Consider the following 27,676-nt stretch of genomic DNA (forward strand, 5'->3'; position numbering starts at 1 on the left):
GTGAAACCTATAGAACTTATCTTCTGAAAAGGTTACAATAGTAAAATCCATGGTAAAGCTGAAGGACTCTAAACTGAAAATTGATTTTTATTCAAAAATCCAATCTCAACTAGAAACATTACACTTCCTTTAGTCTACTGATGGTAGGTCTCTCATACATTGTGTCCAAATGCACAGAAAAAAAAACTGTCATCAAAAGCAATTTACAAGGGAAGGGATTCCCTTGGTAGGGGTAGAGATAGAGCTACCAAGGGAATCCCTTCCTTATCAGAGGAAATATCAGAGGTAAGCAAGAGATAGGAAGTGCTTCCCCATGACAGCAGATGCCAGGGAGTCATGCAGGTGTCAGGAGCGCCCTACCTGCCTCTTACAGTCCCTTCCAATAGCCAACTCAAGACACAGACGAAAAGGATTCTTTCCAAGGCTTTATTCCTTTTACAACTTAATGACTCTTTCAGATGCTATTCACCAGCGACTAAGCAAGGAACTGCACTGGGGTAGTTAGCAGAGTAGCCTAAGGTCCAGGTAAGACAGTTGGTCCCCGTTTGAAGGAGGAGGGCGGGAAGACTCTGAACTTATGGGCTATGGTGAGGTCCTCCCTCTTACCCTTGGGTCCTCGGAACGGGACTGTTGTTTTAGCATCAAGAGAGCAGAGCGCCTCCTCTCGGCGCCCTCCATCTGGCGCCGCTCCCTGTGTCTGCGCTGAGCATCCAGCAAGGCCCCATGCCCTACTCTCTCGCTGCCAGGGTCACTATTTCAGAACTGCAAGCAGGAGGAATCTCTCCCTGCCGCTGTGCCTGTGAGAGATGAGCGAGCTCCTCTCCCACGGGTTGCTGCTCTTCCTCAGAATCAGAACTGCTCTGGGGCTCTATGGGCTCAGTTTCCACCCTGACAGGAGGTCACCAAAAATGGCTTGGTGGGCCGCATGAAGCCCATGGGCTGTACTTTTTGCACCCCTGCCATCAAGGGTCAGTGCTGGATCCAGTTTTTGTGGGCTCTTGCACAAGATGACCTCAGTGAGCCCTCCTTTCTGAGAGGGCCCATCTCCTCCTCAATGTTGCTGCTGCCCCTTGTGCTTGCTCATACCCACCGAGCCTAATCATGAGCACTTAGAGGGAGCAAGCAAGGAAAGTGCTGCCTGTCTGTTCCTCCTTCTCCTTGCTTGTGCCACAGCCCACTTACTCAGAGAGGGCAGGCAAACAAGCAGCTACACCACTAGAGGAGTCCTTGGGATGGCAGTAAGCCCCCCATTTGAGGTATGAACCTCGACAGGTGCCCAATGATGCCAATCGTGATGCTGGTCCCATACAGGATTGTATCCAATGGTGGCTGTGCACTAGCAAAAAGTACTTCTGCTTTTACAAGGAAGGGGAGCTGATTTTTGCTGATCTGTCCTACCCAATGCAGCTTCCCACAGCCCCTGAAAAGCTGCTCCTGACAGTGAGGGACCCCCTGGAACAGCACAAAATAGAGCACAGAGAGCTGCAATAGATAGGGGAGGTGTCACTGAACATCAGTCGCCTTACCTTGTGTGAGCAGAAGCACTTTCTATTAGCGTAAAGCCATCATCAGATACAATCCATTGTGTGGAAATGAACTGCATCAACCAATTCAAATTGTTCCTCTTAACAGACATTATCAGTGAGGCATAAAACCAGACGTCATAGTATGAATTAGAACTTATGAATGAGAAAGTAGGACTTAGATTTATGTTGCTTTATGTTCAGCTGAAAACCATGTTCTGCAAAATTTTGGAAGAAATAAGATGGCCAACCAGCATGCAGGAGTAATTGGGAGACATGGGGAAAACATTACCACTATCCTACCCATAACTAGTTTTTGTTCAGAAATGGTCAGCTGTGCTATATTTTGTTGGTATTTCATGTGCAATGCATTAAGTGGTTAATTAGGAGACTTCACCATATTTCTGAAGGTGGTGGGTTCTAGTTTCAGAGTTTCACCATTACATGGTGGATTGAATGGCCACCTCAAGCTACAACTAGAAACCACTGGGGAAGTTAACATTTCACTAGATGTGATGCTGTCCTTTGATTATTACTCAAAGTGGTTATACTGAAATCTCTATATCTCAATAATTTGGATGGATCGGTTTAAACTGTAACCTGACTTGGTTAGTACTAACAAAGGTTATCAAGTTAAATGATACGCCAATTGATTGTGCTGAAGGTACGTAGCTATTTGTAGGGAAAGACAATGAATGTTCATGCATACATGGTGATACTATTTCAAAAGATTCACCAATTTCAGCTTCTCAGACTTCCAATGCATTACATTACTCTACAGGTCCGTCTTCCCTGATGCCCATAGTGACAACAATTAGTAATGATAGGAGTTAGAACAATAAGTATGCCAGACTCCCTTACCAAAGCCATATGGATGAGTGAGAATATTTCTTCCTACAGCCTATTTTGTTTCTTCTCCCATATTTCAAAAACACTTGAAAACAAGCCTTTTTGCCACTACATGTCTGTTAAGCTCATCTTCAAATAACAGAAGTAATATGTCCACTATCAAAGACATTACGCTCTCTTAAGTTTTATATCTTCAAATATAAAGATCTGGTACCTTCTTCAAAACTATACTTTTTTGTTTATTCATTAAGATGATGGGAAAAATCAGTAAGATTCTTTTTTTTTGCTACAGATCTGAGAAATCACAGACCTCATATTTATCAAAAATTAATGTAAAGATACGGAAACGTATTTTTCAAATTGTTCTAAGAGCATTTATTTTCTCTAACACAAATAAAAGGTTAAAAAGTGAATGAATGTACTATCTTAAGACAATAAGCATGTTTAAGGATTCTATTTAACTGCTGAAATCTAAAGCTGAGAGTATGAGCAAAACAAACAAGCTGTCTGTTGTGAAGTTTAATTTCAGTTGTCATTTTTCTCATATTATCATTTCCAGCATACATTTCTTGATGCTTTTACAGCTTGTGTACCTTTGTTGAAATCAGTCCATCAATATTATAAGAGTACTAACACAATCAAGTGAAATAAGTATGGCTTACTTTTAGACACAGATGGAAAGTAATCATATTTCCACAGTTTTACTAGTGCGTTTACCTTCAGTTTGTAAAAAATAAGAGTTTAAAGGCTTGGGGAAATATTCTGAAATACTGACAGATGTACAGTCACAAGGGATCTTCCTTAACTTGTTCATGATTAATAGTTTTCAGAAAACAAACAGGTTGAAGTATTTCTCTCCGTTGTTAAAGTTAGGACATGGGCTTGCGAGCCTATACATAAACAGTTATTGAGGTTAAGTGGGTTCATTTGATTTAATTGGAGCGTGTCACAGCAAAGTTTGCAATGTATTTGAAAAATGGTTGACATTCTGTATTAAGAGAACATTCATAATTTTAACCACACACACATGCCACTTCGACAATATTTCCATTACAACAGAAGAATTCTAAATATACACTAGTTTCATCCCTTGTCAGCAGGTCTTACTGGTGCATTTACAATCACATATGAAATCTTGTACAATGTATTTTGTCCCAACAATGGTCTTTATGAGTAACTTTCTCTCCCTTTCTTCTTGAAGGAATAATGCATTTCAAGATTAGTTTTATTAAATACATATCAGCATCTTAAATTTATACTGATGTTAAAAGAAATAAACTTAATGTTGCTACAGACATATTCTTCAGGAAGTGTTTTGTGTAAATCAATTGCTTATTCACATACTTTATCAAACAATGAAGTTTTCAGAATATTATTGGGGAAAATTGTTGGGAGAAAGTGAGCAATGAATAGCATCTTCATCTGTTGTCTATCTGTCTCAGTTTGTTTGATGTCTAGTCCTATGAAAACACACACTGACATCTCTACTTGCCCTTCCTTCAAAACAATAGCCAATAGGGCAACAGTAATTTCATTTATTGAACATATTATATATTATGATAAAGATGGCTCAGACTCTGTCTCACAGCCCCACCCTAATTTCCTTGAGCCAAAGTGATGTCATGCCCAGAGCAGCATTAGGACTTCATTGCTACAATTCTAGTTGTTTCTGTGGTCTCCACCCTCTTCCTCCACATTAGACTAGAGCAGCAACTATGATCCCATCCGTTACCTTACAACCTGGTAGACATTTCCTGTAATAGCAGCTAATTTTACAGGTCATCACTTTCCATAATGAAAGGATGGCTTAAAAACAAAGCCAGTTAAAGCAGTATCAATATGATTAAAAGTATGACAAAATGTTTATTTCCCTCCCAAAACATCTGTAAGATTATGTTCTGATTCTACTCACCACTGTGATTACTAGCATAACAGCCACACTAGATTACAACCATGCTGTTCAAGTGAAAGCTAGCAAAATAAACTTGTAGCAGTTGCATTTCATTCTAATCAGGATAGTTTGTCTTTACATGACGATGTATCAATTTTACTTCCATTTCAGAGCTCCCATTCAATGAGGTTATAAAGATCAGCATTAAGGATGAAATTCTAAACACACTTACCTGGGAGTAAGTCCCATTCAATTCAATGCGGCTAACTTTTTAGCATGCATGTAAAGGATTGTACTGTAATATCAGATACTACTTTGAAATGTAATTATATCTTTTAATGGAAGTTAATAGATCTGGGATGGCAGGGTTAGCAGGAGATAATATTTGCTTTTTAGCCTCTATACTAAGCCAAATAATAGTACTTACAAAATACAGTGAAAAGCAACATGTTAAAACTATACCTTTAAGCCATTTTAAGCCAATTAAGTTAAACATGGATGAAGAATAAAACTGGGAAGGAAGCTAACATCCAATCCTATGCTTGTTTGCTCTGAAATAAAAGCCACTTAAGTTTAAATGGTAAAATTGTGTAGGATCGGTCTGCATAAATAAATATGTCTGTATTACTTCTGCATTCATTTTTAATGATATAAACAACTAAATATGAAATTGGACTAGGGTACAGTCCAAACTACCTTTTCTAGGACAAGAATAAATAAGCAACTAAACTGTGACATGGGAGGCCTATATTAGTCCTCCATATACAAGTTTAATGTATATCAAGTATAAATCAGCTAACTGCGTGTTTTATAGAAATTAATTAAACAAGCTACAAAAATGATGCTGACTATTTAACTTTTTTAAATATTAAAATACTAAAAAATACAAAAAAAAAAAAACCCAACCCAGTCTATATCACAATGTTTACAGACTAGTTCTGATAAAAACATTACTCTCCTTTGCAACAGCATGCTTAGAGATAAATGTGTCATAAAACCAATTAAAATGTTTGGCAGAAGTTTTATAGCAAAACCACACCCTCTGAAAAACATTAACTGCTTTGTCTTCTGCAAACCCACAAAGCTTCACTAGTTGGTGTTATTTCAACTTGTAATAGACACATCTATGGTCAACTATCACAAAATGTAGGATTCACTGCAGCCGTTTACCTTTGCGATTAAATAAACTGTGGCAACGAACCACTGAGTCATTCTTTAAAAGTAGCACTCAGAAACGAGGAAAGTAGCACTTCTAACCAGGACCCACGATTTAAACCCAATGCTCTATATGCTGATTCCCAGCATACAAATTTGCCTGGCTCTCCTCTGCTTCCCCCCCAACCTATACGTCTGATTAATACCAGCTGTTTCCCTCGATCTTTCCGTTTAAGCCCGCAGGAGCCTCTTGTCCAACTTTAAACTTCACTCTGCAGCAGAGATACACACAGCCATAGGGGACCTTGGGACTGGAAATGCAAAAAGGAGGAGACAGCGCTTCCACTGCAGAGGTTCAGATCTACACTTTACTATATAACCACACCCACCGCATTGCAGAAGCCACGAGCCGGGGAGAGGCGAAGTGGGGAGGGAGGGGAGAGAAGGAACAAGCAGGAGTCAACGGACGGGGAGAGACGGGGCAAGATACCAAGTCGAGTTTCTCAAAACTAAAGCCACACCGAGTGTCTGCAGCAGCGGCGGCGGCGGCGGCGGCGGCGGCCTCTGCCACGGAGTAGCCAAAATGAAGGAAACCCAGGAGACAAGCAGTGAAACAGAGGCAACGTTTTGGGCCAAGCAAAAGGGTTGCAGAAAAGCAGCGGTGCTGCCCACACGGCATTTAAAGCCGGATGGGGGAATGAAGTCGCCACCTCTGTCGCTTTCGGACGTTATCCTGCTGCTAGTGCAAAACTATAGAAGTTTAGAGAAGTTTGGGCTGTTCGTCACACCACATCCTCGTCCCTTTATTTCACCTCCCTACCACTATACAAAACATTGCCAGAGCCAAGAGAGTCAATAATAGCCATAATCACGGAGGAAATGCTAGCAGCCAGTCACGGTTGGAGAGGAGGGCGACCACCTCACGGCGCACTTGGGCACCAAAAGAGGTACTGGGAGGGGGCGTAATGACAACTAGGGACAGCCTATCTTAGATATAAGACAGAACGCGCCCGCTCCCGGCAGAAAGTGAAAGGCTGAGAGGAAAGAGATAGCAAGGCCGGGAAATGGGGGGGGGGGGTGGCGAGGCGAGGCATCCTGACGTTCTTGCAAGCTGGGGCACTTCGGTGTAGAGCGTAAAGAAGGGGGGGAATCGGGCTCTGTGTAGACGGAGAATTCAACTTGCTCAACCCCGCTCCCTCCCGCCGCCGCTGCCCAAATACTATCTCGTAGTGGAACGAAAGGGCAGGGCAGAAAGGCAGGGCAAAAGGTTCTCGATATAACCTAGGCTCACGCAGCCTTGTCTGCGGTTTTTGCTAGGTGACCCTTTCCCAAAGCGTGTTGTGGAGCAGAGCTGGTTACAGGGAGCGTGTTCGAGCAAAAGTGGAAACCGAAGCAGCCCTTGCGCCTCGCCTCTCCCCAACTTTGATTCGGTATGACTCCTTGGTCGTTTCCTATTGGCATTCCTCTCCCCCGGCTAGCGGTTTAAAGAAGTGACGACAGCAACACACCACCACAGCAGCCACCGCCGCTCCATAACAACGTGACTTTCTTATTCCACAGCCCCCGGGCAACTCCAAAGGGGGAGCCACTGCAGAGCTACATCCATCATTTAACATGGGGGCGGGGAGGTCAACTCGCATGCACAGCCCACTACAAACACTACCTTTTCCTCAGCCTTTCTCAGCCGGCGCGCGCGCCCGCCCGCCCGCGCGCGCACCCCAAGACTCCAGCCATTCCGTTGGCGCCCTGCTGCCGCCAGCCCCATATAGTCCTTCCCCCTGGATCCAATGCAGATCATGCCATTCCTACTGAATACCTACTGGGTATTCTGTCTTGTCACCGCTGCTTTTTGCTCTCTCCCTCTCCCCCGCTCTCTCGCTCCCAGCCCCATCTTAAGGGGTTATTCGCTGGAGGACACACGCTGGGTTGTTGTTGTTTTTTCACAAGTCAGAATGAAGACCTTGCCTGGCGGCGCTAGCAAATGCAGCAGACGGTTGGGCACCTAACCCAGATCGCCCACACCCTGCTAATATCTCCAGCATCAGTGTAACCATCAGGAGTCAGACCACAAAACAGCCCCTCTTGTTCGCAGTGGGGGTAGGGGGCATGAAAAGCTACTTTCCTCTAAGTCTCTCCCTCTCTCCAAGCACTTCGGCGTGGAGAGCGCGCGCACAGAGCTACCCACCTTAGCCCACTACGTCGGCGTCCTGCAGAACGACCCCATTCTAAACCTTCCACCGCCAACTGTTAACTTAAAAATGGCTTCTAGAACATACATCACAGAGACTTAAATAAATCTGAGCAGAAGGCAAAGGCCTTAGAGCGCCCCCCCCCCCATCTGCCTTGCAGAGGAGACGTTGGCAAAACAGAAGGAGAATCAGTCAGAAGCAAGCGCAAGGAGGGAGATATGCGTACCTTGTCAAAAAGGGCGCAGCAGTGAAAGCAAGAGCCGGGACTGGGGATCGAAGTCTGCTTCTAGCACGTCACAGGGACGTGCAGCAGCTGCAGCAGCGAGAGCCACGCGTCAGCAGCAGCAGCACAGCCAGGCTCTGCCCAGGACGAGCCCTCTGCAATTTTCAGCAAATCAGAAATGTGCAGACGCCTTCGCAGACGACCCCCGAGAACGGAAAAGAGGTAGAAGCTAGATCCTGCCAGTTTTTTGAAAGACGAGTGAAGGAGGGAAGACACTTCTCTTCCACATAAAAATAGACCATATGTTATGCAAAATTGTAAACACGAGCCGAAAAAGGCTACAAACCCTTCTCAGCAGCAGTGCAGATTGCTAGGTTCTGGTACCAACATTTTTGCTGGAATCAGCCAATTTCGTCTGCATTTCCTGCCATTGGGTGAAATAACCTGACTGCAGTTCAAAAGCCATAATATTATCCAGGGTAAAAGAGCAACTGGCTCAGCACAGGTAGATAATTTGGTGGAAATTAGTCCAAAAATCCACCAGCACTTCAGTTTTAGACTCTCATTTGCTTGGAACAAGGTCACATTTATTTCAGTGCAGCTCACATCCATGTAAATATGATTATGATTAGGTATATAATGCTTAGCACTTTAGAGCATTCAGAACATGCTCGAAGGTGCTCTTGATTTTGCTGCAGTCCTTGCAACTCTGTAAGATAGGTCAATATTATTATGCCATGTGGAAAGGATGCAACCAAGGGTGGTTTGCAAGAAGCCACCTAGTGAACCCATGGCAGAGGCAAGATTCAGCCTAGGGACTTGCTGATTCATAGTTCAGTCTGCTACAGTTGTGATGCTTCCAGGCAGAGGGCTTTTAGTGCTACTGGTGAGAGAGGATTGTGCGGCAATTTGCCTTTCTTTCTTAATGTATTTTCTGCGGTTATAAAGAAGATGGAAGAAGTGGTGGAAAACAGAGGAGGGTTATGGATGGAAGAAGACAACATTTGGATCTCCCATAAAATTCTATTAATGAGGCAGGGCAATGGTGCAATACAACCTCATCTGGAAGCACCCCAGGTCACAGCTTATTTTTTTCACCAATGAACAAATGAGTGGAAATTTGCTAGTTTTATGATATATAATGCTAATTATATGTACATACTACATAAACAGTTTCTGAGACAGTAAAGTTATCTCAATCCTAAAACTTAGGATTCAACAGGCTCCAACTATTAGATCTGGGTTTTTAATGGGTTCTTGTGCCACTGGATATTTTGTAGGAACAGATAAACTAGGTCTCTAACAAATAGTGAAATCCAGTTAAGCTGTTCTAGTGGAACGGGCCGGGGGATACCCCTGTGCACCCTCAACATTGATGTGGAGGTTTTTGGGATACCCAACTGGAGCAGACTTTTGAGGCAGGAGGCTCCAGGGGGAGAAAGTCCTGTTGCATGAGTTCTGCTTGTGCAGCATTGGATTCCCTCCTGTCTAGAATAGAAAGATGAGGGCCCAAATTGTTTTTGGGCCTCATATGGGAGCATTTATAAAGTGCTACTGTACTGGATCAAATCCAATTCCAAGTGAAATAAATACATATTTAGACAGTGGAGGGGGGGGGGCTAAAATAAAAAAATCCTAACAATCTACTGTGTTGCAACTTTATCCAGGTAGATGTTCCTTGAATGTATATTTACAGGACTTGAAGAAAGAACAGATGCCAACAATAATGGCTTTTCACCTTAACTTATCTGGCAGTCTACACATACCAATGTACACGTCAAAGAAATAATCAAAGGTATGTATGTATGGAGAGAGATCCTGAGATGCCACTGATCTGAACTGACATACTGAAATGTACATAATTCAAAAAATGATAAAAGGGATGTCTATATCCACTCCAGAGAAGTCAGGTTCCCATATAACCAATTTATAAAAGAGACTGCGCACTGGGAACCACTATGAATCCAAATACAAAATAAATGCATGCTAAAACTGAGGCATGTTTTTAAAAGAGAGAGAGAGAGAAGTAAGAAAATCTTGATTTCTGAAAATGAATTCGCCAACTTGGTTCCTGATCCTAAATATGTTGCTTGAGGGTTTGTCCCATTGATTCAAGAACAACATACATCCAGATAATATATTTAGGACTAAGATGCCACTTTATGATACAAAAGGCATAATTCTATCAAATTTATTTTCTTAATTGATCTAACCTGATCTAAATTGATAGCATTTCTGATAAGCAAAGATACCCCTTGCAGTATCTTATAAGATGCAGTCTGAATCTTCAGAGTACAATAAACAAACCAGGACTGTGGCAAAACTTGTATTTGTCTAACGGTGTGGTATAATGCATCACATGAGAATTTTGCAAATGATTATTCCTGTCAGGATATCATGATGTTATACCTTAATGTGAGGGGAATAGTAATAGCTTAATCTAAGAAACAGGCAGTTTCAGCAGTCCAACAAAGTAACCACACTGGTCCTAAATAAATACATGGAATAGAAGAAACAGTCTCATTGATCTCTGAAGAACATTTTTAAATGGAGGTGGTTAGTAATTCAGGCTGAATCCTGGGACTCTTTGTTTTTTTGTTTTAAAGATGCTGGATGCCCAAGCTTTGTTGGATATTTGCACTGAGTGGGTAGTTTATTATATCACACGTCACAGGGATAGCCAATACCAGTCCATCCACAAACAACTTACTGGATACCTTTCAACATTACAACAATAGTCAGTTTCCCTTGGCCATACAAAACCAGGGATCAAATTCTCTTTATTCAGATTATAAGAACAATTCCAGAACAAAGACTACAAATAAACCCCATCTGCAAGATTTCTCCACTTTATTTGGCTTAGTCTACCCTACATTATCTTGTGCTATTATTCCCATACTTTCCACACACACACGTTTGTTTCTAAGCACACATTGTTTGTTCTGCCAGACTGGCAGTTACATGGGCAAAATTTGGGTTACATGGACAGTTTGCTTCTGTGTTCCTCTTAAGAGATTCAGAGCTCTTAGGGGCAAAAATGTGTTCCATTGGCATGGCAACCTTTTTAGACATTATGATCAGGCTGCAGAGTAATCACTACATGGAAATGGCGGTCACACGGGAAAAAGTAACGTGTTCAAGTAGGAGCTGAGATAGGAGTGTAGAACCTCTTTCAGCCTGAGTGCCAAACAGGGGCATTGCTAGGTTCTTAGAAGATCCGAGGCACAGGCCCATAACACAAATTTGCATGCATTTTGGATATATATATATGTCTAAGGACATCTCTTATATTTGTGTTTGTGTGCTTGTGTGTGTATGTGTATAGATTACATACATAAGAAGTGTGCATTGACTCCCCCCTCCACTTCAACTCAGACCCTGATTCAGCATTTTGGAAAACATCCCACCTCTGCTGGGGCCAATTTGTAGTTGGACCACTTCAGCTCAGCACCAAACCTGAGCAAGGTTTGGAAAATGAGTCTTTATGCTTCCTGTCAACTACCATGGGGAATTAGAACAAAAACTAACTTTTTTTTGTCTTCATCAGAACTGCATGATAATTTCAGGCATTGTAGCCCCCTAGAAGGGGATTACACCTGCCCAGTGTCAGAAAAATAGGTGCAGGGTTTATATTTTGATTTTCTTTTAAAGGGAACTTCCAATAACATTTTTATTCCTTGGAAGAATTGGACAGAAAATTCAGGATTCATTGCCCCATCAGGGGATATCATGTCTGCCAAATTTCAGAATGATAGCCAGAAGGGGTTTTGTGCAAGGGTGACCTTGACATTTTGAGATCTCCAAAAGAGGACATATTTATCTCCCTATTTTCCTTATGGACCATTGTTCTAAAAATTACAGACAGCCTCAAGTTGACCCTAAGTAAGAAACCAGCAAGGTTTCAGAAGGATAGGTGCAGCAGTTCATGTGGAAGGGGAGCTCCCCAATTTGGGGGAGGGAGTGATTTGTTTTCCCTTCCCTTCACCCCTTCCCCAAAAGTTTTTGGGTAAATTTGTATGAAAATATAGAGGTCATTTAGAGGTGTCCCCCAGGCAAGAAACCTGCAAAGTTGCTGAAGGATATACATGCATGCAAATTTAGAATGACTAGAATTTATTTACATATCACCAATGTTAGCAGCAGGGCAACATGGGTGGGAAGATGCTATTGCACCCATGTCCTGTTTGTGGGTTTCCCATGGGCATCTGGTTGGCCATTGTGTGACAGAATGCTGGACTAGATGGCCCTTGGTCTGATGCAGCATGGCTCTTCTTATGTTCTTAAATATACAGTGCCTCTGAGCATATGCAGAATGCTTTTCTTTCACCACTGAGCACTTACATTCTCCCCCTACCAGTTCTCCATGCAACCATCCCTCCTCATCCTCCAGCAACTCTTCATAAAAATAGATGTCTTGTTTTGTGCAACTCCTCTCTACCTCCTCCTTGTTATGCACAAGCTCTTCCTCCCCATAACTTCATTTGTGCCAAGACTTCACCAGGATAGACCAGTGAGTCTGTTTTCAAAACTAGGGCTAAGTTATGGAAAAACTCTGAGCATGTACTAAGTGCCTTTCCCTCACCACTGAAGCTAGAGTTCCTGCGGAAAAATAAGGGGAGAGAGGTTTTTTGCACCTCAAAAAAAACCTACACCAGAGATTAGGGATAGTGATCTCCTAATGGTCACCTTAACACCTTCTGATTAGGATCTCAAATCCCCTGTGTGGTTTGACAGTTTTTACTTTTTGTTTTAGTCTTTGAGAAAAGGAAATTTTACCTGTGGCTAGCACAAAAGCCACTGGACCTAACTGAACTTTGGCAGGCCCAGTCAGCTCTATAGGGGCTGCCAGGTCTCCAAATTCCATGTATTTAGCATACAAACTAAAAATGTTATGGCTGTTTCTGTTTTCCAATGCAAGTCAATGGAAAAATATTTCTTAAAATGGCAGTTAGGACAGCTCTAAAGATCCAGGGCACAGCTCAAAAAGATCTGGGGCCCGTGCCCAGGTGAGCCCCTCATTAACAATGCCCCTGGGGCCAAATTTCATCTTGGAGAAACTGTTGGAGGCTGCATTGCAATGGCAGACAGGGCCAAAGGCCCCCAAAACCAAAATTACCAGCTTGTTTTCGTTTAAAGCTCTTATTGCCAGTAACTAAGCCCTAGGAAATACATTTCAACCTTTTAGAATGTAGGGGATAAAAAATGCACAAAAAGCCAGGGACCCACCAAATGACCAGTGGTTGGGGGGGAAAGGAGTTGAGGCCTGAGGAAGATGTGCGGCCATCTGGGGAACCTCAGAGGGCCAGGTTAGAACCTCTGGAGGACTAGGTTTACCTCTGGGCCTGAGGTTCTGCATCCTTGTGCTACGGAAAGAGAAAGTCTCCTTAGCCCTTTTAGGATTTGTGTTTCAGTTGGGAGAGGAGATGGAGTATTGACTTGATCACCCTTGGTCTTCAAATTAACTGTCTTACTAGTAATCAAACAATGCTTTCAAAGGAAAAAATAGGTTCCTTTACTGAACTAGTGGAGGAGTTTACATGATGGCTGTATCTATCCCAATACTAGGGTTGTCAGAGAATTCCGCCACGGATCTCGGTGAGGCCGAATGCCAGTGCATTCAGCCCCCCAAAATCTGTGGCGGAATGGCCTCCCACCTCCCCCCCCCCCCCGCGGATCCCCCCTGGAACAAGACTTACCTGGTGCGGATGTTCTGGGCGGCGGTGGGTGCAGCGGCTTCGGCAGCTGGTCTTCCGACCGGCTGCCACCGCCGCCATTTGCAGTCTGGTCATTTGGGGGTTGTTGTTTTTTACAGAGACGTGATAGGCTACGTAAAGACTTACGTAGCCTATCACATCCCGGTTAAAAAAACAAAAACAAAACGGCGTACGCAAATGGCGGCGGCTACAGCCACCGCCATTTGCATTCCTTATTTTTCACCGTCTTACTCTACGTAAATATTTATGTAGACTATTACGGCAAATCAAAAAGGGACGCAAATAGCGCCCACTATGCTATTTGCGTTCCCCTTTATTTTTGCTGTAATAGTCTACGTAAATATTTACATAGACTAGGACGGCGAAAAATAAGGAACGCAAATGGCGGCGGCCGTAGCCGCCACCATTTGCGTACGCGTTGGTTTTTTGTTTTTTTTTACCCAGCAGCCACCGTGGCCAGAAATCCGGCTGCAGGCGGCCCTGGCCTGGCCAGCTGCTCTGCGGAGCCGCCGCGGAGCAGAACCAGCCATCAAGGATTCTGGGGGGGGGAGGACCGGATCGCCTCCCCCCCTGTCGAAGATTCCAGTGGGAGGGACGGAACGCCTCCCCCCCACCATGAACAGAATCCGTGAAAAGGTAAGTCACTTTCGTACATCCCTACCCAACACTGAAGTAAAATGAAGAGGGAGAAATATCCTGGCAAGTCCAACTTGTGTATCTATCCCCAAGCAAGAAACAAAATAGAAACATCCTTCTGCAGGTCCTACATGCCTGGAGCCAATCGTCATAGAAATTCACAGAGAAGTGTTTTCAGCTTTTCTCCGCTTTTTCCTGAAATCAGCGTTGGTCCATCAGTAGCACATGAAGCAAGAAGAGCCGATTATGCTGCTTCATGTGCCACTCACAGGCCAAAGCCAATTTCATCATGAAAAATGTCATCAGTTCTATATGTGCTGCTCGGTGAATAAGAGATTTGTTCCCTGCCCCGTCAATGCTCCCCTGCTCAGGGAAGTTTACTGGAAGTGCTGATTTAAGCCCTGTAGTTTACCCCATACTGCTCATCCAGCATTGGGGTGAATCCCCATCCTGTATCCTTGAGAAAAGCAAATCTCAGTTCATCCTTCCTATTCCCAATCCTAAACATAATAGTTACCCTGGATTAAGTCCCACTGACCCTGTGACATTTACTTCCAAGTAAATGACCACTGGGAAAGCCAGGATCCAGCTGAACTTTATAAATCCCCTGCCTGAGACTGCACGGGAGCTCCTCAACTTCTTATTGGGGAGCAAAACTTACTTCTGGGTAAACATGCACAGAAGGGGGGGCGGCTTCACAGAGACTCTTGAAAACTTCCTTCTTACTTGGGGGAGCAAAACTTACTTCTGAATAAACGTGCCCAGGCACTTTTGGCTGCAGGCGTCCTTTCCCGCTTTTTTCTCTCCTTCACCAGACCACATTAGTTAGTCTTTTTCATTCATAAATAGTAGCCTCTGATTAAACTTGAGCACACTCCAGGAGAGAGTGGAGGACAGGAAGGCCTGGCGTGCTATGGTCCATGGGGTCACAAAGAATCGGACATGACTTAATGACTGAACAACAACAAGCCTCTGATTAAGTCATTCATAATCTCATCCCTGGTTCCTTCATTCACAACCCCACAAGGGTGGTGTTTTGCCCCTTTAACAGACCTCATTAACTTCCTTTCAGAAATACTAGCATCCCCGGTTCCTTCATTCACAACCATGGTGTTTTGCCCCTTCAACAGAGTGTGGTAACCTTCTTCATCCGGAAATACTAGCCTTCTCCTCCTGCCTACACTTTTAGGAATGGGAAATAAAGGCTAGATACTCTGACAGGCGAAAGCAACAAATATGCAATTCTGAAGCCCCGAAACAGCATTGTAGCACTGCATACAAGGGTAACTCTCAATTATGTATGACTACAGTAATACCCTCTGGAGATAGATGGAGTAGAACAGGGTTCCCCAACACAGAACCTGCAGGCACCTCCAGCAGCAACAAACCTATTTGTTCTTGAACCTGCAGATACTTAGCATGTGCCTAACCATGTGCTATGTGACTAGTTTCTTGGCTGACGTATTAATGCTGATGCTTCAGTGTACTTTACTACCATAGATAGAATATGTTATCACTTTCATGAATACAGATTCTAGCTTTTATAAACTTAAACTCTATTTAAGTTAAAATACTAATTTTAAATCATAGTCACTTATTGATAGACTTGAATGGTCTGCTCTGAGTCTCATGTAAGCTGCTCTGACCTTTCTAAAAGAAAACATGGGTATAATAACAATTTCTGCCAAAACAGCAAATTCACATGGATGTACCACTCAGGAACAACTGGGAGAGCAGAAACTGGACTAAAAAAAGAAGAAAGAATGACAAACACGGGAGCTTTGCAATAAGAGGATATTTGGCAATAGATTCTACACAGCCAGATTAGATTTACCCTCCTTTCCCTTGCCACATACACTTTAGTTTATTAAAAGCAAACTTCTTCTCATGCATGTCTCATTCACTTTAGACTTCTACATTTTATTCATTATTTTGAGGATTTCTGCCTTGCCCAGTCTTTAGGCCCTAACCATGTGTCTCCTGCGTACTTTGATCAATAATGTTCTGGTGAGCTCCCACTGATGCTTTAAAAAAAAAAACAGACCACTGCATTGTCCAGTGTCTCCAAACAAGGCCTTCTAGTTTTCAGGGGCAGCTCCATACAGAACACTTTAGAGGGTTAAATCCAATATCACATGAGTGGACTTTCGCTCAAGCAGTGGGACTTCCCCTTACTCTCCTGCCTGCGGCCCCCATGTGCTCCCCAAATTTGCTCCTGCGGTTCCCCAACTTGGAGCAGGCTTTGTGGGTGCACAGGGGGCTGCAAGGGAAAATCCTTTTGCCAGCAGTTTCCATTCCACTGGCAGATGGCCAGCATTCAATCCAATACACAGTATCTTCAAATTTACAGAATCATGATAAAGATTGACAACATTCTTCTAGACTTGCTGGTGCAAAGAATTCTAGGCTGGTGTCACAGCCTGAACTTCTATGCACAGCAATGTATAGGACTGCACAATACACTGCATACGTCCTTTCGGATCCTAGCCTGTATGCTTCTAAGAATAAAGTACTTCCTTATTGTTGACGTCATGGCATGTTCCCAGTTCTCGTTATTTCAGGTAGGGAGAGCAGCCCACTCACTTTACCTTCCCTTGTATAATATTATAGTGTCCCATCTTCCTTTGGGATAAACAAATAATCTTGCCATCTTTGTTTTCCTTTTCTGAACTTCACATCAGCATTTTTTTTTAAAGATGAGATCACTCACTGGTCTGAACACAATGTTCCAGATGAGGATTAGCTATTGATTTGTACCACAGACTTATAATAATTGGCTGTTATTTTCCATATTACTCTTACTTCAATCAACTTCCCTCAGTTACCCTCCTAAGCAGATACCAGAATAGAAAAATAAGCTATTCAGGCTGCAATCCTATACCCACTTATCTGGGGGTTAAGTTCCATTGAATTTAATGGGACTTGCTTCTGAGTAGACATACATAGGATTGTGTCATCAGGCTGCAATCCCTACACAGCAGTATTTACTCAGGCATGAGCCTCAATGAACTCAGTAGGACTTCCATTATTATTATCATCATCATCATCATCTATTCAATTTATAACCCGCCTATATACAAAGTAATCTAGGCAGCATGCATAAAAACAATTTAACCAGAAACTCAATAGTAAAAGCAATACAGCATAAAAACAGTATATAACAGTCAACAAAGAGGAACTGGAGTTCTAAAAAGGGAAGGCCTGCCGGAATAATGGAGTCTTTAATTCCTGCTTACGAACGTTCAAAGACGTCAGCAGGCGCACTTCAACCGGCAGCTCATTCCACAAATGAGAGGTGATGAAAGAAAAGGTCCTCTTGTGTGTGGCTGCTAATTTCACATTAGGCAGCCACAGCAGATAACCCTCAGAGGACCTTAGGTGGTGGACTAGGACATAGGTGAAGAGGCATTCCCTAAGGTACCTTGGACCTAAACCATGTAAGGCCTTAAAGGTAAGAACCAGCACTTTATATTTTGCCTGGAAACAAATTAGCGAACAGTGTAAAGATTTTAAAGCCAGTGTAATATGGACTCCCCCCTTCATGGATCACTGCCTTGTGGTGGCGAAGGGGCTTGCGTAACTCAGTGAAGCCATAAGCTATGCCGTGCAGGGCAACCCAAGACGGACAGGTCACGGCGGAGAGTTCTGACAAAATGTGGTCAACTGGAGAAGGAAATGGCAACCCACTCCAGTATTCCTGCCAAGAAAACCCCATGGAACGTATCACAAGGCTCAAAGAGATGATGCCGGAAGATGAGCCCCTCAGGTCGGAAGGTGTCCAATATACTACTGCGGAAGAGCAGAGGGAATTTCCAAGTAGCGCCAGAAAGAGTGAAGCGGCTGGGCCAAAGCCGAAAGGACACTCAGCTCTGGATGTGTCTGGTGGTGAAAAGAAAGTCCGATGCTGTAAAGAACAATATTGTTTAGGAACCTGGAATGTAAGCTGGAGGTGGTCAAACATGAGATGGCAAGATTGAACATTGACATCTTGGGAATCAGTGAACTACAGTGGACAAGCATGGGCGAATTTAATTCAGGTGACCATTATATCTACTACTGTGGGCAAGAATCCCTTAGAAGAAATGGAGTAGCACTCATAGTCAATAAAAGACTGCGAAAGCAGTAACCGGGGTTCAATCTCAAAAACAATAGTTTTTGAGTCTCAGTACAAATCCAAGGCAAACCATTCAACATCACAGTAATTCAAGTCTATGCCCCAACCACTGGGGCCGAAGAAGCTGAGGTTGATCGGTGCTAAGAAGATCTACAACACCTTCTAGAACTAACACCAAAAAAAGATGTCCTTTTCATCATAGGGCAGTGGAATGCCAAAGTAGGAAGTCAAGAAATAACCAGGATAACAGGCTAATAAGAGTTTTGCCAAGAGAACACGCTGATCATAACAAATACTCTTTTCCAACAGCACAAGAGGCGACTCTATACATGGACATCACCAGATGGTCAATATCGAAATCCGATTGATTATGTACTTTGCAGCCAAAGATGGAGAAGCTCTATACTAGGGATATCAGAGAATTCCGCAACGGATCTCGGTGAGGCCGAATGCCAGAGCATTCGGCCCCCCAAAATCCATCGCGGAACGGCCTGCCCCCCCTCGCGGATCCCCCCCCGGGACGAGACTTACCTGGGGCGGATGTTCCGGATGGCGGCGGTGGTGGCAGCTGGTCTTCCGAACGGCTGCCGCCGCCACCATTTGCAGTCCATGTCTTTTTTTTCCCCCCATAGACATGATAGGTTACGTAAAGACTTACATAGCCATTCACGTCTGAATGGTTTTAAAAAAAACAATCGCGTACCCTACCCAAATGGTGGCGGCTATGGCCGCCACCATTTGCATTCTTTATTTTTCACCATCTTAGTCTACGTCAATATTTACGAAGACTAAGACGAAGAAAAGAAAGGGGAACGCAGATAGCGCCCACTATGCTATTTGCGTTCCCCTTTCTTTTCTTTGTCTTAGTCTACGTAAATATTGACGTAGACTAAGACGGCGAAAAATAAGGAACGCAAATGGCGGCGGCCGTAGCCACTGCCATTTGTGTACACTTTTTTGTTGTTGTTGTTGTTACCCAGAGCCCTCCGCGGCCGGAAATCCGGCCCTGGCCTGGGCCTGGCCGGCTGCTCCGTGGAGCCGCCGCGGAGCACAGCCGTCCGTCGAGGATTCCAGGGGGGGAGGACCGGATCGCCTCCCCCCCGTCGAGGATTCCGGGGGGAGGGATGGAACACCTCCCCCCTCACCATGAACAGAATCCGTGAAAAGGTAAGTCACTTTCGTACATCCCTACTCTATACAGTCAGTAAAAACAAGACCCGGAGCTGACTGTGGCTCAGATCATGAGCTTCTTATTGCAAAATGTCAGCTTAAATTGAAGAACATAGGGAAAACCACTAAACCATTTAGGTATGACATACATCATATCCTTATGAATATACAGTGGAGGTGACGAATAGATTTAAGGGATCAGCCCTGATAGACAGAGTGCCTGAGGAACTATGGACGGAGGTCCGTAACATTGTTCAGGAGGCAGCAACTCAATCCATTCTAAAGAAAAAGAAATGCAAGAAAGCAAAGTGGATGTCTGATGAGGCTTTACAAGTAGCTGAGGAGAGAAGGGAAGCGAAAAGCAAGGGAGAAAGGGGAAGATATATCCAACTGAATGCAGATTTCCAGAGAATAGCAAGGAGAGACAAGAAGGCCTTCTTAAATGAACAGTGCAAAGAAATGGAGGAAAACCATAGAATGGGAAAGACTAGAGATCTTTTCAAGAAAATCGGAGATCTCAAGGGAACGTTTTGTGCAAAAACGGGCATGATAAAGGACAAAGACGGCAGGGACCTAACAGAAGTAGATGAAATTAAGAAGAGGTGGAAAGAATACACAGAAGAACTATACAGGAAAGATCTTAATGTCCCCGATAGCCATGATACTGTGGTCAAGCCGGACATTGTGGAGAGTGAAGTCAAGTGGGCCTTAGGAAGCATTACTAACAACAAAGCTAGCGAAGATGGCAGTATTCCAGCTGAGCTATTTAAAATCCTAAAAGATGATGCTGTTAAAGTGCTGCACTCAATATGTGAACAAATTTGGAACACTCAGCAGTGGCCACAAGACTGGAAAAGGTCAGTTTACATTCCAATTCCAAAGAAGGGCAATGCCAAAGAGTGTTCAACCTACCATACAACTGCGCTCATTTCACATGAAAGCACGGTGATGCTCAAAATCCTACAAGCTAGGCTTCAGCAGTATGTGAACCGAGAACTACCAGAAGTACAAGCTGGGTTTAGAAGAGGCAGAGGAACTAGAGATCAAATCGCCAACATTCGCCAGATCATGGAGAAAGCAAGAGAATTCCAGAAAAACGTCTATTTCTGCTTCATTCACTACGCTAAAGCCTTTGATTGTGTGGATCACAACAAACTGTGGCAAATTCTTAAAGAGATGGGAGTACCAGACCACCTTACCTGTCTCCTGAGAAACCTGTACGAGGGTCAAGAAGCAACAGTAAGAACCGGACATGGAACAACCGATTGGTTCAAAATTGGGAAAGGAGTATGACAAGGCTGCATATTGTCGCCCTGCTTATTTAATTTATATGCAGAGTACATCATTAGAAACACCGGGTTGGATGAATCACAGGTCGGAACTAAGATTGCCGGGAGTATTATCAACAACCTCAGATACCACCCTAATGGCAGAAAGCAAAGAGGATCTAAAGAGCCTCTTGTTGAGGGTGAAAGTGGAGAGTGCAAAAGCTGGTTTGAAACTCAACATTAAAAAAGCGAAGATCATGGCATCTGGCCCCATCACTTCCTGGCATATAGAAGGGGAAGAAATGGAAGCAGTGACAGATTTTATTTTCTTGGGCTCCAAGATCACTGCAGACGGTGACTGTAGCCATGAAATTAAAAGACGCTTGCTCCTTGGGGGGAAAGCTATGGCAAACCTAGACAGCACAGTAAGAAGCAGAGACATCACCTTGCCGACAAAGGTCCGTCTAATCAAAGCTATGGTTTTCCCAGTAGTAACGTATGGCTGTGAGAGCTGGACTATAAGGAAGGCTGAGTGCTGAAGAATTGATGCTTTCGAACTGTGGTGCTGGAGAAGACTCTTACGAGTCCCCTGGACTGCACGGAGGTCAAATCGGTCAGTCCTAAAGGAAATCAACCCTGAGTGCTCATTGGAAGGACAGATACTGAAGCTGAAGCTCAAATATTTTGGCCACCTAATGCGAAGAGAAAACTCACTGGAAAAGACCCTGATGCTGGGAAAGATTGAAGGCAAAAGGAGAAGGGGACGGCAGAGGATGAGATGGCTAGATAGCATCACCGATGCAATGAATATGAACTTGAGCACACTCCGGGAGAGAGCGGAGGACAGGAAGGCCTGGCATGCTATGGTCCATGGGGTCACAAAGAGTCGGACACGACTTAATGACTGAACAACAATATGGACTCCATGGGCTGTCGCAGAGACCAACCTGGCAGCCTTATTTTGTACCAGTCGGAGTTTCTGAACTAGATATACAGGCAGCCCCAAGTACAGCACATCACAGAAATCAAGCCTACGAGTGTGTGCACTACCATTACGAGGTCCACATGTAAATACAAATAAATTCAGTTAAGATCACCTTTCCTGCAGTGTTTTAGCCAGTGCTTAAATTCATAAGCTATGTGGTTTCATGGTCCAAAATGTGGATGGAAGCCCTTTTTTCCAACGCTACAGGAGACCAGATTGCCTGTGATAACTGTCAGCTTTGACATGAAGACATGTACAGAGGTACCTTTGTCTTTAATATTGTTTCTGATGTTTCAAAACTGAGGCTGTGAATGTTACGAATTGTTACTGACAAGTTAGTCCCTTTGGCTTTAATGGGACATATTCCCAGGTAAATGCACCTGGGAATGTGCCTTTTACTGAAAAAGTTCTAAGATTAAGATCTGGTGAGCCCTGAATTTATCTTCCTTTTTACTCATTAAAATCCCTGCAAGATCTTCTCTGTAGTTTACTACTAACAATGGCATTTCGTTAACTTGCTCTCTACTTCATTGTGTTTTTTTTTTCCTATATAAAATACAGGATCATAAATACCATCGTGTGTCTCTCTTTCTCTCCCACTGTGTCATATTCATAGACAGACACACACACATCTATCTTATACACACACACACACACACACACACAAAGTATTTTCACTGTAAATTGGTAAAAGATTATAGGCTTATTTTGGTTTATGGGATTTTTTAATAGAAATCTTGTAAAGTACCATTAATGACTTCAAAAACTTTGCTGCATCAGTTCTAGTAACTTCACTTGATAGCACAGACTCTAATAGTGCGATCCTATGCGTGTCTACTCAGAAGGAAGTCACATTGACTATCATGGGACTGCCAGGTACAGGATTGCAGCCTAAATTAATGCTATTTACAGCTTCAGCATCTCCCTTGCTATTGGAAGCACTTAATTCAGGCTGATCAGGCAAATCGGTCTATGATACATGTCTATAATTATTGGTGAATATATATGATATACTTCCTACTTTAGCATTCCAATCCCCTATGATGAAGAGGACATCTTTTTTTGGTGTTAGTTCTAGAAGGTGTTGTAGGTGGGTTTCGAAGAGGCAGAGGAACTAGAGATCAAATCGCCAATGTTCGCTGGATCATGCAGAAAGCAAGAGAATTCCAGAAAAACGTCTATTTCTGCTTCATTGACTACACTAAAGCCTTTGATTGTGTGGATCACAACAAAATGTGGCAAATTCTTAAAGTGAAGTGAGTACCAGACCACCTTACCTGTCTCCTGAGAAACCTGTAAGAGGGTCAAGAAGCAACAGTAAGAACCAGACATGGAACAACCGAGTGGTTCAAAATTGGGAAAGGAGTACAACAAGGCTGCATATTGTCACCCTGCTTATTTAACTTATATGCAGAGTACATCATGAGAAACGCCAGGTTGGATGAATCACAGGTCGGAATTAAGATTGCCGGGAGAATTATCAACAACCTCCGATATGCAGACGATACCACCCTAATGGCAGAAAGCGAAGAGGATCTCAAGAGCCTCTTGTTGAGGGTGAAAGAGGAGAGTGCAAAAGCTGGTTTGAAACTCAACATTAAAAAACGAAGATCATGGCATCTGGCCCCATCACTTCCTGGCATATAGAAGGAAGAAATGGAAGCAGTGACAGATTTTACTTTCTTGGGCTCCAAGATCACCGCAGACGGTGACTGTAGCCATGAAATTAAAAGACGCTTGCTCCTTGGGAGGAAAGCTATGGCAAACCTAGACAGCATAGTAAGAAGCAGAGACATCACCTTGCCGACAAAGGTCCGTCTAATCAAAGCTATGGTTTTCCCAGTAGTAACGTATGGCTGTGAGAGCTGGACTATTAGGAAGGCTGAGTGCCGAAGAATTGATGCTTTTGAACTGTGGTGCTGGAGAAGACTCTTACGAGTCCCCTGGACTGCAAGGAGGTCAAATCAGTCCATCCTAAAGGAAATCAACCCTGACTGCTCATTGGAAGGACAGATACTGAAGCTGAAGCTCAAATATTTTGGCCACCTAATGCAAAGAGAAAACTCTCTGGAAAAGACCCTGATGCTGGGAAAGACTGAAGGCAAAAGGAGAAGGGGACGACAGAGGATGAGATGGCTAGATAGCATCACCGATGCAATGAATATGAACTTGAGCATACTCTGGGAGAGAGCGCAGGACAGGAAGGCCTGGCATGCTATGGTCCATGGGGTCACGAAGAGTCGGACACGACTGAACGACTGAACAACAACAACATATATGATATGGGTCTGAAGCAGGAACGGAATAGGGAACTGGATTGTCCCATTTTGCCTAATCAATGGATTGCCACCTTGGCATCTGCATCTGATGCATCTACGGATCTCAGGTTCTGTCTTATTCAGCAAAAACATTTGTTTCAGTTTTCAGTGTTGGACCCCACAATGTCTCTTTAATAAGGGTTTGTCTAAATTGGCTAATGGTTGGACATGTAATTTAACTAATGCTTCTTTTAGGCATATGTTTTTGGCAATGCTCAGTAGTTGCCTCTTTTTGTGAGGAGGACTTTATACGGGTAAGTTTTAAGGGGCACTCCTTAATATTTACTGATGTACATACTCTTTTAAATTATTCACCTGCTTCCTGGAAGTTAACATATGGTCAACACAAATGGATTCTCTGCTTCCTTCTGACAGCTAAAAGATTGATATTACAGCATTGGAAAGATAAATGGTCACCTCCTGTAATGCAATGGATTCCCAACATCTGAATAGGTATAGACGCCACCTGCTAATGGATACTTATTTGAATATTTGTTCTGCTTTTGTTGAAGTTTATGTATACTTCTTAGAAACCTGTATTTTCATACATACACACACACACTTCATATGTATGCATTGAAATTGATATATTCAAATCTATGTAACCACATTTTTCTGTCTTTTCTTTCATTGAAATTTTACAATAAAAATAAGTTTTAAAAGCTAATGCAATTTACAGGAAATGATAGTTGTAAATTATATTTTGACACCACATTCTCAGAGTGAAAGTAAAATCTCACTGCAAATAATTTGAAAATAGAAGGATCTTTTGTTGCTCACTAATTGCTCAATGTAACCTCTTTGTGGAAAGCTTAGAAAAGCTACATACTCATTCAGAAAATGTAATAAGCTTCATATTTGTTTACAGCTATCCATATGTGCATTGTTAAACCGATATCTACATTTACATATTCAAGTTCTCGACTACAGTGGAGCTACTACAGAAAAACTTTTATAGGTAGGTTGAATGCTAACCACAGGGAGAAGCCTTCCTAAAAACAAAATAAAAGCTGAACATACATAATTGTTGGGTGCAATTTAAAGCATTTACTATTCTCCTTTTTATCTTCATTGAGAAGAGCGAAGACAATGTAGAAGCTGCTGAATAATTAACGAGAACTAAAGCGTGACTACTTTTTACTTGCTTCATATGTATACATATATGTGCTCTTCAGAAAAAAGACAGTAGATTTATGTGTAATAAAGTATCCTAAGTAAGTGAAACATCCAGCATCTTGCATTGGTTTATACAGTTTATATTTAAATAAAAGTGATCCACAAAAAACAGAAAAAGGCCCAAGAGGTCTTTACACTCACCCACCTCTTTTAGGATTACCAATATCAGATTCTGTTCCACTTATATTGTAAACTTTGTAGCATTTGGAATGTGACAAGACTGATGACTGCTTAGCCATGAACTGCAGGACTTCATATCCCTGCTTAGTTTAGTTGTGTAGGATTGGAGAAGGCTTGGAGAGCTTCAGTTCAAGTTTCCACTTCAAATAGTGGTATCACATTCCAGAGCTTTAAAAGCCCCCAAAGAGAAGAGAAACAATGTTAATAACAGTTAACAATGTTAACTGATACTGAATTCTATTTTGATTACATTTTAACCCTGATACTGCTTTAACTATTGTTTCTTGGCTTAGGAATCTTCAAATGAAAGGTGAATCAAATTTCCTAAATAAATACATGCATGTATATTTAAGGTCCTTGAGTTATGTTGTTGTTCCCTATGATATCTAGATGACTGTAATCAAATCACTTCAACATTTTGATCAAAATGAACACGTTTTTCCAGGTCTGGAAGCAATCCTATACCTGTGAGTCAGTCCCACTTAACTCAATTGGGCTTACTTCTGAGTAGACATGTATAGGACTGTACTACCAGTGTGTCTCAGCATGGCCTAAAAGGTTTGAGATGAACTCCTGACAGACATACAACATTCCAATTCAAGAGTTTATGGAATTTAGTCAAATGTTACTAAATGCAGTGTTCTAGCCTTACAATCCGATCCTATGCTGAATTTTAAGCTCACTGAATGTCAGTGGGGTTAGGCATACGATGGTGCTCTGTTTTGCATTCAGTTATCTTCCCAGAAATGTATTTCATGTAAATTTGTTATTGTCACTTACTGAGATCCTAACCCAAGTCTCTGCTTTTGACTGGACAAATGTAATGCTTGCTTGACAGAGCTCCACCTGTGGATTTACTATGGGTGAATTCAAAGCCATTTTAACAGATAGTAAGAGTGCAGAGAGGAATCCACTACACAATTCCTGTACTGAAGGCGCAGATTATTATTTGATTGGGTGAGTAAGAAGTGGTTTTGAAAAGAACTTTGTTGCACACTTCGAACACTCAGCATTCATTCTGTCCAGAAATAGGAGGCCTCAGAAAATATTTTCAAGACAACAGAAGGCGGTTTCTTGATTTCAGAGTATCTCTGAAGTCTGCATTATTCTGTGGAGAAGAGTATCTAGAACAATAAAAGAGCAGACAGCTGTAAGACTAACACATTGCACATAGAAAAAATGTTATTTTAATGTATTAATTCTGTTTTTATGCTGTTCCAAGGTCTTTCCTGTTCCAAGAAACTCTGAAGATAACACTCATGTATAATCAGGGTCCTTTTCTTAATGCCCTTCTTTGTTATGTCTGCATTGTAGATGTAGATTATCTCCATTCTTTGTATCTTTTACTTTGAGACCTGTTTATCATACTGCTCTGGCAGGCAAAGACATTAGTCCATGAAAAAGAGAATTGTTAAATGCAGGCTTATTTTCCATTTGAGCTTACTAGGTTTACCTGGAAATACGTCCAGTTTATTTATTTTAGGCATTTTTACCCTGCTCTTCAGCTGAAAAGCCTCCCTTTTAATAAGATTAACAGCAAGCAGGACAGATCCTGCAGTCTCACAGTCCAAAAGACATGATACCAAAGGGTATATGGAGCGAAGAGGAAAACAAGCAAATGCATGCACCAGTTCTTAAAGATTTACTACTGAACTTCTTGGCTTTCTTCACACGGAGCTTTTATCCTGCGATTGAGATTGCTACCTCATGGACGTTTGCGGGCTCTTTACATGACGCTGTGACCCCCGCAGGGCATCTCCTGCACTCAGTGCCCTTTGTTTTGTTTTTAAATAGATCGCAGACAATGATCTATGAAATTACCCCGTTGTGTTACGCTTGAGTTCCCTCCATCAAAAGCAGCAAGAAGAGGAGTGAGATCAATGAAAGTTAATGGAAGATTCAGATAAGGGGAGAAGGAGGGGGGAAAGGAAGTGGGTGAAAAAGGGAGTCGTAATCCTGCATTTAAAACGGAAGCAGAAAGCCCCATTTTAAATGCAGGATTTTAGGCTGGTGTAGAGATGACCCTATTTGCTAAGCTAATTTCCACTCACACCATACTTAATAGTACTACCTCTGGAGAGTACCTGTCCAGTCGGACATACAGTCAGGGACAGAAATATTGGAACAAAGATAACTGGTTTGGCAGTTGGCCTCTGTACACCACCACACTGAAGTTGAATGGAAACACACCCAGATGGGAGCGAAGTCAGGACATCCAGCTATAATTTAAGGGGTTTGACAAAAGTGGGGCACTAACCATTCAGGAAGGACAGCCAGTGGCATAC

At 42.8% G+C, this 27,676-nt stretch overlaps 1 protein-coding gene across 7 annotated transcripts in view; it reads right to left on the reverse strand.

Annotated features, from left to right (window-relative positions):
- Positions 1 to 25,538, reverse strand: part of EPB41L3 (erythrocyte membrane protein band 4.1 like 3) — a 157,755-nt gene extending 132,217 nt beyond the window's left edge. For 5 of the 7 annotated variants that reach the window (XM_084849815.1, XM_084849814.1, XM_084849810.1 and 2 more), the window contains exon 1: positions 7,834 to 8,012. The gene's annotated coding sequence lies outside the window, so the exon portion shown is untranslated. Of the gene's footprint in view, positions 1 to 7,833; positions 8,013 to 25,356 lie in introns of those variants that run through there. The other 2 variants (XM_084849816.1, XM_084849812.1) reach the window with 2 other exon arrangements.
- Between the last annotated feature and the right edge of the window lie 2,138 nt (positions 25,539 to 27,676).

The sequence above is a fragment of the Heloderma suspectum genome, chromosome 4 (genome assembly GCF_057233095.1).
Source record: "Heloderma suspectum isolate Gila_16-S chromosome 4, 16-S_ref, whole genome shotgun sequence".
NCBI lineage: Eukaryota > Metazoa > Chordata > Lepidosauria > Squamata > Helodermatidae > Heloderma > Heloderma suspectum.